Here is a 17,951-nt window from a genome sequence, read left to right on the forward strand (position 1 = left end):
AATTTTTCCGCAAGGCAACTATGGTGTGCTGGAGGCTCAAGATGGTCCTTAACCTCTTTGCTCCTTTCTGATTCTGATAGCAGTTGGGGTAGGGGCTGTGCAGCAGCAAAAGTGGCAGGCCTGCCTTTTACTTCTGGGAGCTCTGTTTCAGGGAATTGCAGAGCTGCTACCAGCTTGAGAGCTCAGGCAGGGGTCGGGTGGCTGCACTGGGATCCCAGGCCAGTGGGCTTTGCCTAGGGAGGTGTAGTTGGGGCAATGCTTGCAGTTCGTCTGCTTCTCAGTACTGTGGATGCAGCCTCTCTCCTGGGGATATGTGTGGGAACCTGGCCTCCTTTGTTGGCAGAGCTACAGCTGCTGGTGCAGGAGTGCTCAGGGTTCCCAGACCCTTGGCACTCCATTTGTGCCTGAGTGGCACATTCCACACGCTTTCTGTGTCAGCCTGGAGGCCGCAGGGGAAGGGGGTCAGGGGAGGTCTCCAGAGCCTGAAATTGCAAAGGTTTCTACACAGATGATATATTTCTTGCCCAGATTTCCCCTCTGCCCTTAAGAAGGTACTTTGTAATATTCTCCCCACCCTTGAGAATGTACTTTGTAAGATCCACCCCCTGCCCACAAAAAAATTACTTCTAACTCCACCGCCTGTCCCAAACCTGTAAGAACTAATGATAATCCCACCACCCTTTGCTGATTCCTTTTTCAGACTCAGCCCGCCTGCACTCAGGTGAAATAAACAGCCTTGTTGCTCACACAAAGCCTGTTTGGTGGACCCTCTTTGCATGGATGCGTGTGACAAAATGGATTTAGGAGCCAAGTGAAATATAAAAGTAGAAGCAGCAGCAGGAAGAGCCCCGTAGGCACTCCCAGTCCTCAGCTCGAGCCCAGGGAAGCTATTCCTGGCCTTATCTCACAGAGGTCCTTGGGGAAGGGAAGGCAGCCAACAGAACTGGGGAGGGCTGCAGGGTGAAGGAAGCTCCTAGCTGAACTTTGTAATAATTTTGACTGAGCATGAACTTCCCTGGGTAGAATCTGGCGTGAGGGGCAAATGGGAAGTGCATATATGAGCACAGAAGCTGCAGCTGAACGTGTGGGCAGGTGGGGAGGCAAGGCCTGAGAACCCTGCTTGCTTTCTCAGCAGGCAGACTTGTAGCATGCGGCAAGATCTCAGTCCTGCTTGCTGGCTGCCTGGGTGTAATCCTAGTGCAGTTAGGGAGGCATGGTGGGAGTGAGACTGGTCTTGCTGACTGTGGGGGAGTTGGGTGAGGCCTGTCACTGTCAGCTTTCCCCCACTTCCCTGGCAACCTATATGATGCAGGAGAGGCAGCCATAATTCCCCTGGGAACATAACTTAATTGGCCTGGGAGCCACCATTCCCCCACTACATAGTGGCCACAGCAGGCCCTGCCCAAGGAGAGTCTGAGCTCAGACCCACCTAACCCTGCCCCCACCTGATGGTTTTTCTCTCCCCACTGTGGTAGCCAAAATCAAAAGATGTAATCTCTAGGGAGCTCTGTGGCCCTGCCCATTACCCGAGAAACCTGAGTACTCATCCTGGCCAAAGTAGGGCAAGATTATATCTCCTCCTACTACTGCAGCTGGCACGGTGTTGAAAGCATCACCTCTTGGCTAGAGGCCAATGAACTCAAGCCACTACAGCAACTCAGAACAACTCTGCTCCAGAGAAGGAGAAAACAACAGGTAATTCTACCACCTGCCACACCCTAGCTAACTAGAGGTCCTGAGTCTGTCCATGTGACAACTTCACTGCGAACATAGCCAGCATTCAAGAAAACCAGTGCACTAAATTACAACCAAGGACTCCCACAGAGTCCACTTCACTCCCGTCACCTCCAATGGAGCAGGTGCTGGTATCCATGGCTGGGAGACCTGAAGATGGATCACATCATAGTACTCTTTGTAGATATTCCCCAGTACCAGCCTGGAGCCTGGTAGCCCTGAAGGGTGGCTAGACCCAGAAGGCCAGTAACAATCACTGCAGTCTGGCTCTAAGGAAGCCCCATTCCTAGAGGAAGGGGGAGAGAACCACATCAAGGGATCACCCATGGAACAGAACCTGAACAGCAGCTGTTGAGTCCCAGATCTTTCCACTGAAACAATCTACGCAAATGAGAAGGGACCATAACTCTGGTAATATGATAAAACAAGATTCTATAATAACATCTCCAGGAGATCACATTAGCTCTCCAGTAATGGATGCAAACCAAAAATAAATCTCTGAATTGCCAGGAAAAGAATTCAAAAGGTTGATTATTTAAGCTACTCAAGGAGACACCAGAGAAAGGTGAAAACCAACTTAAAGAAAAAAAAAAATTCAGGATATGGATGAAACAGTCTCCAGAGAAATAGATGTCATAAAGAAAAGACAATCATAATCCAGAAATGAAACAGACACTTAGCAAAATGCAAAATACACTGGAAAGTTTCGGCAATAGAATTGCACAAGTAGAAGAAAACATAAGAGCTCAAAGACAAGGCTTTTGAATTAACCCAATCCAACAAAGACAAAAGAGAATAAAAAAATGAACAAAGCCTCCAAAAATTTGGGAATTATTTAAACGACCAAATCTAAGAATAGTTGGTGTTCTGAGGAGTAAGAGAAATCTAAAAGTTTGGAAAACTTACTTGAGGGAACAATCAAGGAAAACTTCCCTCGTCTTGCCAGAGATCTAGACATCTAAATACAAGAAGCTCAAAGAACACCTGGGAAATTCATCGCAAAAAGGTCATCACCTAGGCACATGGTCATCAGGTTATCGAAAGTCAAGATGAAGGAAAGAATCTTAAGAGCTATGAAGCAAAAGCATCGGGTAATCTATAAAGGAAAACGTATCAGATTTCCAGCAGTTTTCTCAGCAGAAACCCTGCAAGCAAGAAGCAATTGGGGTCCTATCTTTAGCCTCCTTAAACAAAATAATTATCAGCCAAGAATTTTGTATCTAGTGAAACTAAGCTTCATAAATGAAGGAGAGATAAAGTCTGTTTCAGACAAAGAAATGCTGAGAGAATTCGACACTACCAAGCTAGCATTACAAGGAGTCCTAAATATTGAAACAAAATCTTGAAATACACAAAAATAGAACCTCCTTAAAGCATAAATCTCACAGGATCTATAAAACAATAACACAAAATAACCCCCAAGGTATTCAGGCAACAACTAGCATGATGAATAGAATAGTACCTCACATCTCATTACTAACGTTCACTATAGATGGTGTAAATGGTCCACTTAAAAGATACGGAATAATCAGAATGGATAAAGATGATTCAAGACTACTATGAATACCTTTATGGGCACAAACTAGAAAAGCTAGAGGAGATGGACACATTCCTGGAAATATACAACCCTCCTAGATTAAACCAGGAAGAAATAGAAATTCAGAGCAGACCAATAACAAGTAGCAAGATTAAAAGAGTAATTAAAAAATTGCCAACAATGAAAGGCTAGGACGAGATGGATTCAGAACTGAATTTGGTCAGACATTCAAAGAAGAATTGGGGCTGGGTGTGGTGGTTCATGCCTGTAATCCCAGCACTTTGGGAGGCCAAGACAGATGGATCACCTGAGGTCAGGAGTTTGAGACCAACCTGGCCAACATGGTGAAACCCCATCTCTACTAAACATACAAAAATTAGCTGGGTGTGGTGGCAGGTGCCTGTAATCCCAGCTACTCGGGAGGCTGAGGCAGGAGAATTGCTTGAATCCAGGAGGTGGAGGTTGCAATGAGCTAAGTTCACACCATTGCTTTCCATCCTGGGCTACAAGAGCAAAACTCTATCTCAAAAGAATAAGAAAAAGAATAAAGAAACAAAACGAAAAGAATTGGTACCAGTCTTGCTGAAACTATTCCAAAAGATAAAGAGAGAATCCTCCCTAAGTCATTCTATGAAGCCAGTACTAAAACCAGGAAGGAACATAACAACAACAACAACAACAACAATCTACATACCAATATCCCCGATGAACATAGATGCAAAACTCCACAACAAAATAGTAGCTAACTGAATTCAACAACATATTAAAGATAATGAACCATGATCAAGTATATTTCATGATGGGGATGCAGGGTTGGTTTAACATACACAAGCCAATAGATGAAATACACCACATAAACAGAAGTAAAAGCAAAAATAACGATTATCCCAATGGTTGCAGAACAAGCATTTGACAAAATTCAACAGCTTTTTATGAGTAAAACCCTCAGCAAAATCGGTAAAGAAGGAACATAGCTTAAGGTAATAAAAGCCATCTATGACAAACCCACAGCCAACATTATACAGAACGGGGAAACGTTTAAAGTATTTCCTCTAAGAACTGGAACAAGACAAGGATGCCCACTTTCACTACTTCTATTCAACACTACTAGAAGTCCTAGCCAGAGCAATCAGACAAGAGAAAGAAAAGGCATCCAAATTGGTAAAGAGGAAGTCAAACTGTCACTGTTTGCTGATGATATGATCATATACCTAGAAAACCCTAAAGACTCATTCAGAAAGCTTCTAGATCTGATAATGAACTCAGTAAAGTTTCAGGATACAAAATCAGTGTATACAAATAAATATCACTGCTATACACCAACAGCAATCAAGCTGAGAATCAAATTAAGAACTCAATCCCTTTTACAACAGCTTCAAAGAAAATAAAATATTTAGGAATATACCTAACCAAGGAGGTAAAAGATCTCTACAAGGAAAACTACAAAACACTGCTGAAAGAAATCACAGATGACACAAACGAATGGAAACACATCCCATACTCATGGCTGAGTAGAATCAATATTGTGAAAATGACCATGCTGCCAAAAGCAATCTGTAAGTTCAGTGCAATTCCCACCATAATATCATCACCATTCTTCACAGAACAAGAAAAAACAATCGTAAAATTCATATGGAAACGAAAAAGAGCCTGCATAGTCAAAACAAGATTAAGCAAAAAGAACAAATCTGAAGGCATCACATTACCCGACTTCAAACTATACTACAGGCTATACTTACCAAAATAGCATGGTACTGGTATAAATATAGGCAGGTAGACCAATGGAACAGAATAGAGAACCCAGAAATAAAGCCAGTTACTTACTGCCAACTGATCTTTGACAAAGCAAATGAAACCATAAAGTGGGGGAAAGCACACCCTATTCAACAAATAGTGCTGAGATAATTGGCAAGCCACGTGTGGAAGAATGAAACTGGGTTCTCATATCTCACCTTATACAAAAATCAATTCAAGATGAATCAAAGACTTAAATCTAAGACCCAAAACCATAAAAGTTCTAGAAGATAACATCAGAAAAACTCGTGTAGACCTTGGCCTAAAGAGTTCATGACCAAGAACCGAAAAACAAATGCAACAAAAACAAAGATAAATAGATGGGACTTAATTAAACTAAAAAGCTTCTGCACAGCAAAAGAAATAATCAGCAGCATAAACAACTGACAAAGTGGGAGAAAATATTCAGAAACTATCCATCTGACAAAGGACTAATATTTAGAATCTACAAAGAACTCAAATCAGCAAGAAGAAACAAATAATCCTATCATAAAGTGGGCTGAGGATGAGTAGACAATTCTCACAAGAAGATATACAAATGGGCCAGGTGCAGTGGCCCGTGCCTCTAATCCCAGCACTTTGGGAGGCCAAGGCAGGTGGATTGCTTGAGGTCAGGAGTTCAAGACCAGCCTGGCCAACATGGTGAAACCACATCTCTACTAAAAATACAAAAAAAAAAAAAAAAATTACTGCGTGTGGTGGTGTGTGCCTGTAATCCCAGCTACTCAGGAGGCTGAGGTGGGAGGATTGCTTGAACCCGGGAGGCAGAGGTTGCAGTGAGCCAAGATTGCACCACTGCACTCCAGCCTGGGTGACAGAGTGAGACCCTGTCTCAAGAAAGATAAAAAATAGAAAGGATATACAAATGGCCAATAAACATATGAAAAAATGCTCAACATCACTAATCAGGGAAATGTAAATCAAAACCACAGTGTGATACCACCTTATTCCTACAAGAATGGCCATAATTAAAAAATAAAAAAATAATAGATGTTGGTGTAGACACGGTAAAAAGGCAACAGTTTTACACTTCTTGTGGGAATGTAAACTAGTACAACCACTATGGAAAACAGTATGGAGATTCTTTAAAGAACTAAAAGTAGAACTACCATTTGGTCCAGCAGTCCCACTACTGAGTATCTATGCAGAGGAAAAGAAGTCATTATATGAAAAAGATACATGCACATGCATGTTTATAGCAGCACAATTCATAATTGCAAAAATATGGAACCAACCTAAATGCCCATCAACCAATGAGTAGAGAAAGAAAATGTGAGAGAGAGATATATATATATAAAATGGAATACTACTCAGCCATATAAAGGAATGAAATATTCACAGCAACTTGGATAAAGTTGGAGACAGTTATTCTAAGTGAAGTAACTCGGGAATGGAAAACCGAACATCGTATGTTCTCACTTATGAGTGGGGGCTAAGCTATGAGGATGCAAAGGCACTAAGAATGACATAATGGACTTTGGGGACTTGCAGGGAAGAGTGGGAGGGGGATGAGGGACAAAAGACTACACACTGGGTGCAGTGTACACTGCTTAGGTGATGGGTACATCAAAATCTCAAATCACACCTGAAGAACTTATCTATGTAACCAGATAACACCTGTTCCTTAAAAACTTGAAATAATAATTTGAAAAAAAAAAATAGCTTACTCAAAAAAGTTTTCTTTTGTGAATTGATGAGGACGTAAAGCACAAATCAAGTAGGGAAGAAATTGAAATTGGTTCTTCACATGATACACAAAGATAAATTCCAGATGGAAAAAAGGACTTAAATATCAAAATAAGATGTTTAGTAGAACATATGAAAGTGAATATTTTTCTGATTCTGGGGTGTGGCAGGAGTTCTTAAAAAAGAAAAGTTTGGTCAAATTGACTATATTAAAATTAAGTCATATTTATCAAAAAAATCCCTTAAAGATGGCAAAGACCGATTACAAACAGCTAAATGTGTTATGCAATATAGATAACTAACAGTATCAAGAATATATAATGCACAATAAATCATTAAGAATAACCTGATAGGAAAATGGGCAAAAGATAAAAAACAGGCATTTCACAGAAGAGGAAACACATAGCCAACATATGTTGAACCTGTGTTCACACTAGATATGCAAATCAAGACCACGTGAGATTTCAGTTGACATTTGAATGGCAAAAATTAATAAGTCTGATAATATCAATTGATACAGGGCAGGGCTTCTCCAGCTTCAGCAGGAATTATCTATGGATCTTTTTTTATTTTTATTTTTATTTTTATTTATTTATTTTTTTTGAGACGGAGTCTCGCTCTGTCACCCAGGCTGGAGTACAGTGGCCGGATCTCAGCTCACTGCAAGCTCTGTCTCCCAGGTTTATGCCATTCTCCTGCCTCAGCCTCCCGAGTAGCTGGGACTACAGGCGCCCGCCACCTCGCCCGGCTAGTTTTTTTTTTGTATTTTGTAGTAGAGACGGGGTTTCACCGTGTTAGCCAGGATGGTCTCGATCTCCTGACCTCGTGATCCGCCCGTCTCGGCCTCCCAAAGTGCTGGGATTACAGGCTTGTGGATCTTTTTTTAAATGCATCATTTGATTTAGAGGATTTGGAGTGGGGCCTGAGATGCTGTATTTCTAACAGATTTCCAAGTGATGCTGATTCTACTGGTCTGTGGACTACAATTTCAGTTGCAAAGTTGGAGAGTATGTAGATCAGCAGGATCTCTTAAATATGAGAGGTCCATTTTTTTTGTTGTTGCTGTCAACTGGTGGCCAGTCTTTGCTTCTAGAGGCTGCCTACATTCCTTCTCATGTTTCCATGGGCAACATGGAGGCTCAGTCCACCAGCAGTGGCAGGTTGAGTCCCACTCATGCTTTGAATCTGTCAAACTCCCTCCTTCTGCTGCTGTTTTCTGATTCCAACTAGAAAAAATTTCTTTGCTTTTAAGGGTTCATGTGATTATATTGGGTCTAGTCAGATTATCTAGGATAATCTATATTTTAAGGTGTATAACCTTGGTTATATTTGCAAAATCCCATGAGCCATGTCATGTAACATTCACAGATCCAAGGATTAAGGAATAGGCATCTCTAGGGGGATCATTCTGTTTACCACAATGAAAAGTTATGGTCTTTCGCTCAGTTCCCAGACTTGGACAGGTTCTCTGATCCAGACCTAATCAGTTAAAGGGTCTCCTTGATGAAGAACCCTGCAATAATACAGCAAATGTACACAGAGCAGCTGTCCAGGCTTTCTCAAAGGAATCTGTGCTCACTTGTCCAAGTAACAGTACACTAGAGAAAGGAATCTAACCAGATATTTCAAAGATTATTGGGAATACAGTCAAGCTAACGTTGTTACCCGGGTACCCAAAACACCATAGTGGCTCCCATGTTAATGGGAGCATATGGAGATGGGGTAATGAATGGAGTGCTGGCCCAAGTCTGTTTACTGTTGGGTGTACTGTGTCCCTAGACATACTCTGTGGTCATTTTCCAACTTCCTGAATGCATAATCAGCATGGACATATTTAATAACAGGCAGAACCATCACACTGGTTCTTTGACTTATGGAGAGAGAATTATCATGGTAGGAAAATACAAATAGAAACCACTGAACCTTCTCTTTCTGTGCAAGATAGTAAATCAAAAATAATACTATATCTTGGTAGAATGGCAGAGATTAATGTCAGTCTCAGTGACTTAATGGTTGAAGTGTGGTGATTCCTATCATATTCCTACTTAATCAGACTGTCCTTGCAAAGGACTGATGGAATGTGCTAGGTGATGGCGAACTATTACAGTACATTTAATCAAGCAATTTCCTGGCCACAGCTGCTGTACCAGAAATGGTATCTTAACTAAATGAGATGAACACAGCCTATGGTACTTCATAAGCAGCTGTTGACATGGCGAATGCCTTCTTTCAGTTCCTGCCTGTCAGGAAAGAGAATCAGAAGGAGTTCACATTCACTTGGAATTGACAGAAGTACACATTTATGGTCATGCTCTAGGACTGTGTCAACTCTTCTGCCCTCTGTCACAGTATAGTCCAAAGGGACCTTGATTGCCTAGATGTTCAGTGAAACATCATGATCCACTCTACTGATGACATCATGTTAGTCAGTAACACACTTTGGCAATGCCCTACAATCCTTTTCTCCCTTGCATTTTTATCGCACTTGTTTGGTAAAATCATAAATTTACATGGTAAACTTTTGATTTTTTTTTCCTGTAGAAAATATAAGAGCTATATTAGAAAGTCATAAAAAAGGGCAGATTGGTTTTATGCTGAATTCACGATTACCAACCTCAAATGGTGACTTTTATTTTCTCTGAGAAATTACTTGCTGGCTTTTGGTGTGGCAAAGGAAAGGCGCTGGTGTTTGAGGAGAGTAGAGGATGTTTGAATTTGTCATTATGGAAAGTGAGAGAGTGAGGTGGTTAGAAGAAGACAGTATAAAGATCAGGTAGTGTTGAGGGCCATCTTTGGAGATGAGCTAACACAACAGTTGAGGCATGGAGTGTCCTATAATCATGTTTCCTCCCATACTCATTTTTGGAGATTTTCTGGGATTAATAATTGCTTTGTTTTATATTGGTGTAGTTTGAAATGTGTCTATTATTATTCTGTCTTCAAACTCAACAGAACTCTAGAATTTCTGTCAATACTATGGTCTATCAGTTTTTGTTTATTTGAGATGTACTTTTTAGTACCCCCTCTCGCCCACTGTCCATCCGCCTGCTCTAGCATGGACTGAGTGGTTTTTTGTGTGCTGCACAATTTTTAAAGTGGGACTTTCCTTCACCACCATCCTACAAATTTCTTTTGGCTTATTTTTGTTTTCAGTGACCTATTTCCTAAGTAGCAGAGACTGCTGGTTGTTTTCCAAGATCCCTTTCCTTCATAATAATAGAACTCCTATTTTTTAAAAATTATACTTTAAGTTCTAGGGCACATAAAGGTTTGTTACATAGGGTATACATGTGCCGTGTTGGCTTGCTGCACCCATCAACTTGTCATTTACATTAGGTATTTCTCCTAATGCTATCCCTTCCCCAGCCCCCACCCTGCAACAGACCCTGATGTGTAATGTTCCCCGCCCTGTGTCCATGTGTTCTCATTGTGCAGCTCCCACCTATGAGTGAGAACATGCCATGTTTGGTTTGCTGTCCTTGTGGTAGTTTGCTTAGAATGATGGTTTCCAGCTTCATCCATGTCCCTGCAAAGGACATGAACTCATCCTCATCCTTTTTATGACTGCATAGTATTCCATGGTGTATATGTGCCACATTTTCTTAATCCACTCTATCATTGATGGACATTTGGGTTGGCTCCAAGTCTTTGCTACTGTGAGTAGTGCTGCAGTAAACATATATGTGCTTGTGTCTTTATAGTCGCATGATTTTTTTTTTTTTTCAGACGGAGTTTGGTTCCATCGCCCAGGCTGGAGTGCAGTGGCGTGATCTCGGCTCACTGAAAGCTCCACCTCCTAGGTTCACGCCATTGTCCTGCCTCAGCCTCCTGAGTAGCTGGGACTACAGGTGCCCATCACCACACCCGGCTAAGTTTTTGTATTTTTAGTAGAGACGGGGTTTCACTGTGTTAGCCGGGATGGTCTCAATCTCCTGACCTCGTGATCCGCCCGCCTTGGCCTCCCAAAGTGCTGGGATTACAGGCTTGAGCCACTGCGCCCAGCCCTATAGTAGCACGATTTATAATCCTCTGGGTATATACCCAGTAATGGGATCGCTGGGTCAAATGGAATTTCTGGTTCTAGATCCTTGAGGAGTCGCCACATTGTCTTCAACAATGGTTGAAGTAATTGACACTCCCATCAACAGTGTAAAAGAGTTCTTATTTTTCTACATCCTCTCTAGCATCTGTTGTTTCGTTTTTTTTTTTTTTTTGAGACAGAGTCTCGCTCTGTTGCCCAGGATGGAGTGCAGTGGTGCGATCTCGGCTCACTGCAAGCTCCGCCTCCCGGGTTCACGCCATTCTCCAGCCTCAGCCTCCCGAGTAGCTGGGACTACAGGCATCTGTCACTACGCCCGCCATATATATATGTGTGTGTACAGTGTAAGGAAATTAATTTTTGTATACAGTGTAAGGAAAGGATCCAGTTTCAGCTTTCTACATGTGGCTAGCCAGTTTTCCCAGCACCGTTTATTAAGTAGGGAATCCTTTCCCCATTGCTTGTTTTTGTCAGGTTTGTCAAAGATCATATATATATATATATATATATATATATATATATATATATATATATATATATATATATGCTGGGCGTGGTGACAGATGGCTCTCTGTCTATATATTGGTATATATATATGCATATATATATATTTTGTATCTTTAGTAGAGACAGTTTCACCGTGTTAGCCAGGATGGTTTCTGTCTCCTGACCTTGTGATCCGCCCGCCTCGGCCTCCCAAAGTGCTAGGATTACAGGCATGAACCATGTTTCCTGACTTTTTAATGATCGCCATTCTAACTGGCGTGAGATGGTATCTCATTGTGGTTTTGATTTGCATTTCTCTGATGACCAGCGATAATGAACATTTTTTCATATGTCTGTTGGCTGCATAAATGTTTTCTTTTGGGAAGTTCATATCCTTTGCCTACTTTCTGATGTGGTTGTTTTTTTCTTGTAAATTTGTTTAAGTTACAAGATTCTGGATATTAGCCCTTTGTCTGATGGGTAGAGTGCAAAGATTTTCTCCCATTCTGTAGGTTGCCTGTTCACTCTGATGATAGTTTATTTTGCTGTGCAGAAGCTCTTTAATTACATCCCATTTGTCTATTTTGGCTTTTGTTGCCATTGCTTTGGTGTTCTGGTCATGAAGTCTTTGCCCATGCCTATGTCCTGAATGGTATTGCCTAGGTTTTCTTCTAGGGTTTTTATGGTGTTAGGTTTTACATTTAAGTCTTTTATCCATCTTGAGTTAATTTTTGTATACAGTGTAAGGAAAGGATCCAGTTTCAGCCTTCTACATGTGGCTAGCCAGTTTTCCCAGCACCATTTATTAAATAGGGAATCCTTTCCCCATTTCTTGTTTTTGTCAGGTTTGTCAAAGATCAGATGGTTGTAGATGTGTGGTGTTATTTCTGAGGACTCTGTTCTGTTCCATTGGTCTATATATCTTTTGGTACCAGTACCATGCTGTTTTGGTTACTGTAGTCTTGTAGTATAGTTTGAAGTCAGGTAGTGTGATGCCTCCAGCTTTGTTCTTTTTGCTTAGGATTGTCTTGGCTATGCAAGCTCTTTTTTGGTTCCATATGAAGTTTAGTTTTTTTCTAATTCTGTGAATAAAGTCAGTGGTAGCTTGATGGAAATAGCATTAAATCTATAAATTACCTTGGGCAGTATGGCCATTTTCACAATATTGATTCTTCCTATCCATGAGCATGGAATGTTCTTCCATTTGTTTGTGTCCTCTTTTATTTTGTTGAGCAGTGATTTGTAGTTCTCCTTGAAGAGGTGCTTCAAGCCCTTGTAAGTTGTATTCCTAGGTATTTTATTCCCTTTGTAATAATTGTGAATGGGAGTTCACTCATGATTTGGCTCTCTGTTTGTCTATTATTGGTATATAGGAATGCTTGTGATTTTTGCACATTGATGTTGTATTCTGAGACTTTGCTGAAGTTGCTGAAGTCAGCTTAAGGAGATTTGGGGCTGAGATGATGGGGTTTTCTAAATATATGATCATGTAATCTGCAAATTTTTAGTTTCATACATGGATACCAAAAACAAAAACAAAAAACATGTCCCAAACTGCCTTAAAGCTAAGTGTGGCCATGTGACTGAATGCTGACCGATGAAATATAAGCCTTAGAGTCTGGTTCATGGTAACTCAAAGTGCTGAACACAGTGATCTACACATATGTGCACAATAAATATTTGTTGACTTACTAAATCAATGTTTCCTCAGCCTTGGAGACGCTTCTTTCCTGACAGAGTTTTTCTTGCTTATTGAAATCTTACTTTTCAAGGCTACTCTCAAATACCATGTCATCCAAGAAGTTTTCCTTGTCCTCTCCTCGATTAGAGTTATTTCTTATATTAATGTTTATACTTCAGTTTGGGGAGTTACAGCTGATACCCATTCTCTTGATAGTGACCTCTGTGTGGTTGTTAACAGTGGCTAGGTTTCTTTGATATGAAGAGTATTGCATGCTATTCTGTGACATTTTTACCACTCTTTACCAAAAGAGAGACGGTACATTGGCTTGTGGGGAGAAAAATATGTTGTTTTTAGGCTTTACTTGTTTCCATTGGATTGTGTGCTTCAATTGAAGGTCATCTTTATTTTTTATTTTCCTTGCCTTGCTGTGTGTCTGGCATTATGCATAAGAAAATCAGTTGATTTTGACAAAACTTAATGGCCTCAAGAAAGCTGAGGTTAAAGGAAAGAGAGTTTGAGAGAACATATGCATACTCAGATCTTTGTTTTCTACACCAGCCTAAATTTTAACCAGACAGTTGTCTAATCATGGAACACAAGCAAGGGGAATGTAGTTGAATGATATTAATTGTCAGAGTACTGTTTGTGATGACTCAGATGCCATTTCCACAGAAATATACCTACTTGCTTGATCATGCTGGTCAGAGCAAACTTTCCCATGTGCTGGATCCCATTTATGCATTAAGCTTGATAGGTTACTATACTACTGATGAACTGTATTTCCTGCCAATTGCATTTTAGTCATTCCATCCTGGGAGTACTGCCATTCACTGTGATTGGGTTTGGATGTTCCCCAACTGTTCTTGGGCATGACGTTAAAAAAAAAAAAAAAAAAACCAGCTAATCTTTACTGTGCATGGAGACACAGTAATTATACTCCCATCGGCGCTTTTTGTTTCTTTGGTCTTGGAGCATCCTTCTGCAACCTATTCTGTGGCTGATGGTACAGTAGCTATTAATAGTTTATACAGGAGATCAGGCGTGGTGACTTAGGCCTCCCACCACTTTGGGAGGCTAAGGCGGGCAGATCACCAGAGGTAAGGAGTTTGAGACTAGCCTGGCCAACATGGTGAGACCCTGTCTCTACTAAAAATACAAAAATAGCCAGGCGTGGTGGTGGGCACCTGTAATCCCAGCTATTTGGGAGGCTGAGGTAGGAGAATTGCTTGAACCCAGTAGGCGGAGGTTGCAGTGAGCTGAGATCACACCTTTGTACTCCAGGCTGGGCGACAAGAGTGAGACTCCATCTCCAAAAAAAAAAAAAAAAAAAAAAGTTTATACAGGAGTTTCTGAATTTGCTAATGTTCTTGGGAACTCAGGTGCTCTAATTGTCAATCCATTGTCTGTGGCATAAGACATCTGTGTTCTGTTATCTTCTCTGAATGAGTAAGTAACTCTGCTTTCAACAGTTACCCACCTTTTTAAAGAACATCTGACTAGAGTAATTTATGAAGTATCTGGATTTTAAAAATTATTAGCATTTTAATTTTTCCTAGCTGAGGTGCTAGGATAACCTCAGGATAAAACTGGCTTTTCGCAGTCAGTTGTGCTGAAACCAAGCATAATTTAAGTGAGGGCTTGACCATCCACATCTTTCTGAGTGCTTCCTCAGTCCTTTCCTTTAGTTTTAGTGGAACGAACATGGATTTTGAAATACTGGAATTAAAATTCTGTTTTAGCACTTATAGTTTTACTTGGACAATTATTTACACTACCGGAATGATAGCTTCCTAATGCTCAAAATGAGGACTATACTTATTAAAGTAAGTGTTTGAAATACTTTGTATCTAGTAAACATTTAATACAGGTTAGTTGCCCTTCTCTGTTTTTAAGAATTCTGAAAGGTTTTTGCCCCTTAGGTTCTGTGACATCTCATTCCTTATTTTCTTTCTCTTTCTTATTTTCTTTATTGATTTCCTTTATGTGATCCTTTACTCTGCTGGTCTTTTAACTGTTGATTTCTCAAAGTTCTGTCCTGGGCTGTCTTCTTATTCAACACATTTCCATTAGCAATCTAGATAGTTTTTATAAAAATGCGTATAATGTCCAAGTATATCTTCACTTTAGCTTGTTTTTATAGTTTGGATTCATATATTTAACTGTAGTTTTCTTGAATATCCTACAGATTCCTCAAATCCAATATGTACAAAATGGAACTCATCATCTTTCTCTACCAACCAGCAGTTCTTCTATATTCTTAATCTTAATATTCACTCTCAGTTATTTAGTGGATCAAGCCAGAGACCTGAGTATTATCCTCAAGTCTTTCTTCTCTTCCCATCCCACACATTTACTCATTAATCATATCTTATTAAGCATAATTTCCAAGCAACCTTGAGTTCTTCTAACTCCTTCCATCCTGATATCCATTGACGTGGTCTAGACTTGGAAAATTGTATCGGCAGTAAATCAGAATTCCTACTTTTTAACATCTTGACCTGTCGAGTTATAAAAACACTTTGCTGTGAATGTAATATATGGTTGTGTATTTTCCATAAAGTATTTCCCTTTCAAGAAGGAGAGAGAGTAGCAAAAAAAAAAAAAAAAAAAAAAAAATCTCAGTTTTTGACTTGTCTTTTAATTTTAGGATTTTATTTGAAATACATAGTAAAATGGTTTTCCTTTGTGTTTTCTTTCATTGCTATACTCTTTCAGAGATTACCTAATTTTTAATTGTTTACATCTTTTTTTCTCTTTAAAAACATTTAACTCTTGAATATAGTGTTTTTTTTTTTTTTTTTTTTTTTTGCCTGCCTCGTCTCCTCTCCTCTCCTCTCCTCTCCTCTCCTCTCCTCTCCTCTCCTGTCTTCTCCTCTCCTCTCCTTTCCTTTCCTTCGTTCCTTTCCATCTCCCCTCCCCTCCGTTCCCCTCCCTTCTCCTCTCCCTTCATTTCTTTCTTTGACAGAGTTTCACTCTGTTGCCCAGGCTGGAGTGCAATGGCACAATCATGGCTCACTGTAACCTCCGCCTCCCGGGTTCAAGCAATTCTCCTGCCTCAGCTTCATGAGTAGCTGGGATTACAGGCGCCTGTCGCCACGCCCAGCTAATTTTTGTATTTTTAGTAGAGACGGAGTTTCACCATGTTGGCCTGGCTGGTCTCGAACTCCTGACTTCAGGTTACCCACCTGCCTTGGCCTCCCAAAGTGCTGGGATTACAGGCATGAGCCACCGCACCTGGCCTTCTTTTCTTTTTTTAATATAGTGTTTTTAAAGCTATTTTAGTTCAAGGATCTCATGGAGAAACTGGAAACTGTGGACTTTCCACCTAGAAAAGTACACATATTGAATTTTACACTTTTAGGGGATTCACAGTAGACAGCCAGAAACCATGGATGTTTTAGATTCTTTTGGATAAAGCATCTCTAAACTGTCTAGAAATTCTTTTTTGTTCATAATATAATATTCTATAGATATTGAGACAACTCTTTACATACAAGACAATAAATTTATATATATATATATATATATATGTAGAAAAGATGTAAGATTTACAGTTTCCAACTTACTTTTTTTTTTTTTTGAGACGGAGTCTCACGCTGTTGCCCAGGCTGGAGTGCAGTGGCGCGATTTCGGCTCACTGCAAGCTCCGCCTCCCGGGTTCCCGCCATTCTCCTGCCTCAGCCTCCTGAGTAGCTGGGACTACAGGCGCCCGCCACCGCGCCCGGCTAATTTTTTGTATTTTTAGTAGAGACGGGGTTTCACTGTGGTCTCGATCTCCTGACCTTGTGATCCGCCCGCCTCGGCCTCCCAAAGTGCTGGGATTACAGGCTTGAGCCACCGCGCCCGGCCTTCCAACTTACTTTTTAAACACTTGGCATAGGGATGAAAACTTGGCACTTAGCTCCTTGTTTAAATCTGAATCTGCAACTGAACAAGGTATTCATATGATTTATGTCTCAGAGTTAGTGCTAATCATAGAAAAAAATGTCAATAGGACAATAAAAGCGTCAGTGTCATCTCTTGCCTTTCAGTTGGTCAGTGCTGCTTTTATACTGTTACCTAGTACTCATAACCACCGTCTTGTAATATACAATCAGACTTGACTTTCTAGGCTCTAAAGTTGCCTGTCCCCATCAAAGTCTCTTGTAGAATTGCTCAGAAAGCAGTTTGAGATTGGATAGAGCTCATTCAGATTTTGGTGTTCATGACTAATAATTTTGACTGGAGAGAGCTTGTGCTTGTAGAGTTGTGTTATTATCTAAGTTGAAATAGATGCCACCACATCCCTACCAGCATAATCTAGCAACAGGAAACATGCTCATTTTGGTAAGAGGTACTCTCTATTCTAACATAAAGACTTTTAAATCTCAGTAAACATATTTCTTTCTTGTGGCAATCTTGTTTTTAGAAAGTACATGGATTTAAGAAAGTAAATATTAATATGATCGCTTACACTATATTCAAGAGTAGTTTCATGTAGTACTTATTCTAATAAAGGTGTTTTTAAAAAGGAAATAGTAAATAGCATCTATACAGCATTTACTGTGTTCTTGGGTTGGAAGACTCAATATTGTTAATTGATCTGTGTATCTTTTCAGTACAACTGATAGTATACAATAGTGGAAAAACTTGTTTCTCCTATCTGAATGCCTCTAGTGAGCTTCTCTGGATCCTTCAAGACTTCCTGCATATTTCATACATTCTCTAGTTATAGCACATGCTGCATATATTAAAATGATTTACCCATATTTTCCACTAGATTGTGGGCTCATATAGTATTTGTTATATGGGTCCGTGTTTCTCCTCCCTTGTTTTGGTACTTTGAAATAATAGACACTGGAGAAATGTTTACTGCATTAAAAGCAAAAACAAAAGTGGTTAACTTTGAGATATGTGGCTATAATGTGTTTATGAAATAATAATTCCATGTAGAAATTACCCTCTTTTACCAGATAAATTGTACCAAAGACAGAGAGTTTGCTTCTGGAATG

General features: G+C 40.2%; 1 protein-coding gene across 10 annotated transcripts in view; it reads left to right on the plus strand.

The window, feature by feature from the left end:
• The window catches only part of LOC105466708 (carbonyl reductase 4), a 176,526-nt gene that overhangs the window by 32,089 nt on the left and 126,486 nt on the right, over window positions 1–17,951 (plus strand). The window lies entirely within an intron of this gene.

This window comes from Macaca nemestrina, chromosome 3 (assembly GCF_043159975.1).
Source record: "Macaca nemestrina isolate mMacNem1 chromosome 3, mMacNem.hap1, whole genome shotgun sequence".
In the NCBI taxonomy this organism is placed as follows: Eukaryota; Metazoa; Chordata; class Mammalia; order Primates; family Cercopithecidae; genus Macaca; species Macaca nemestrina.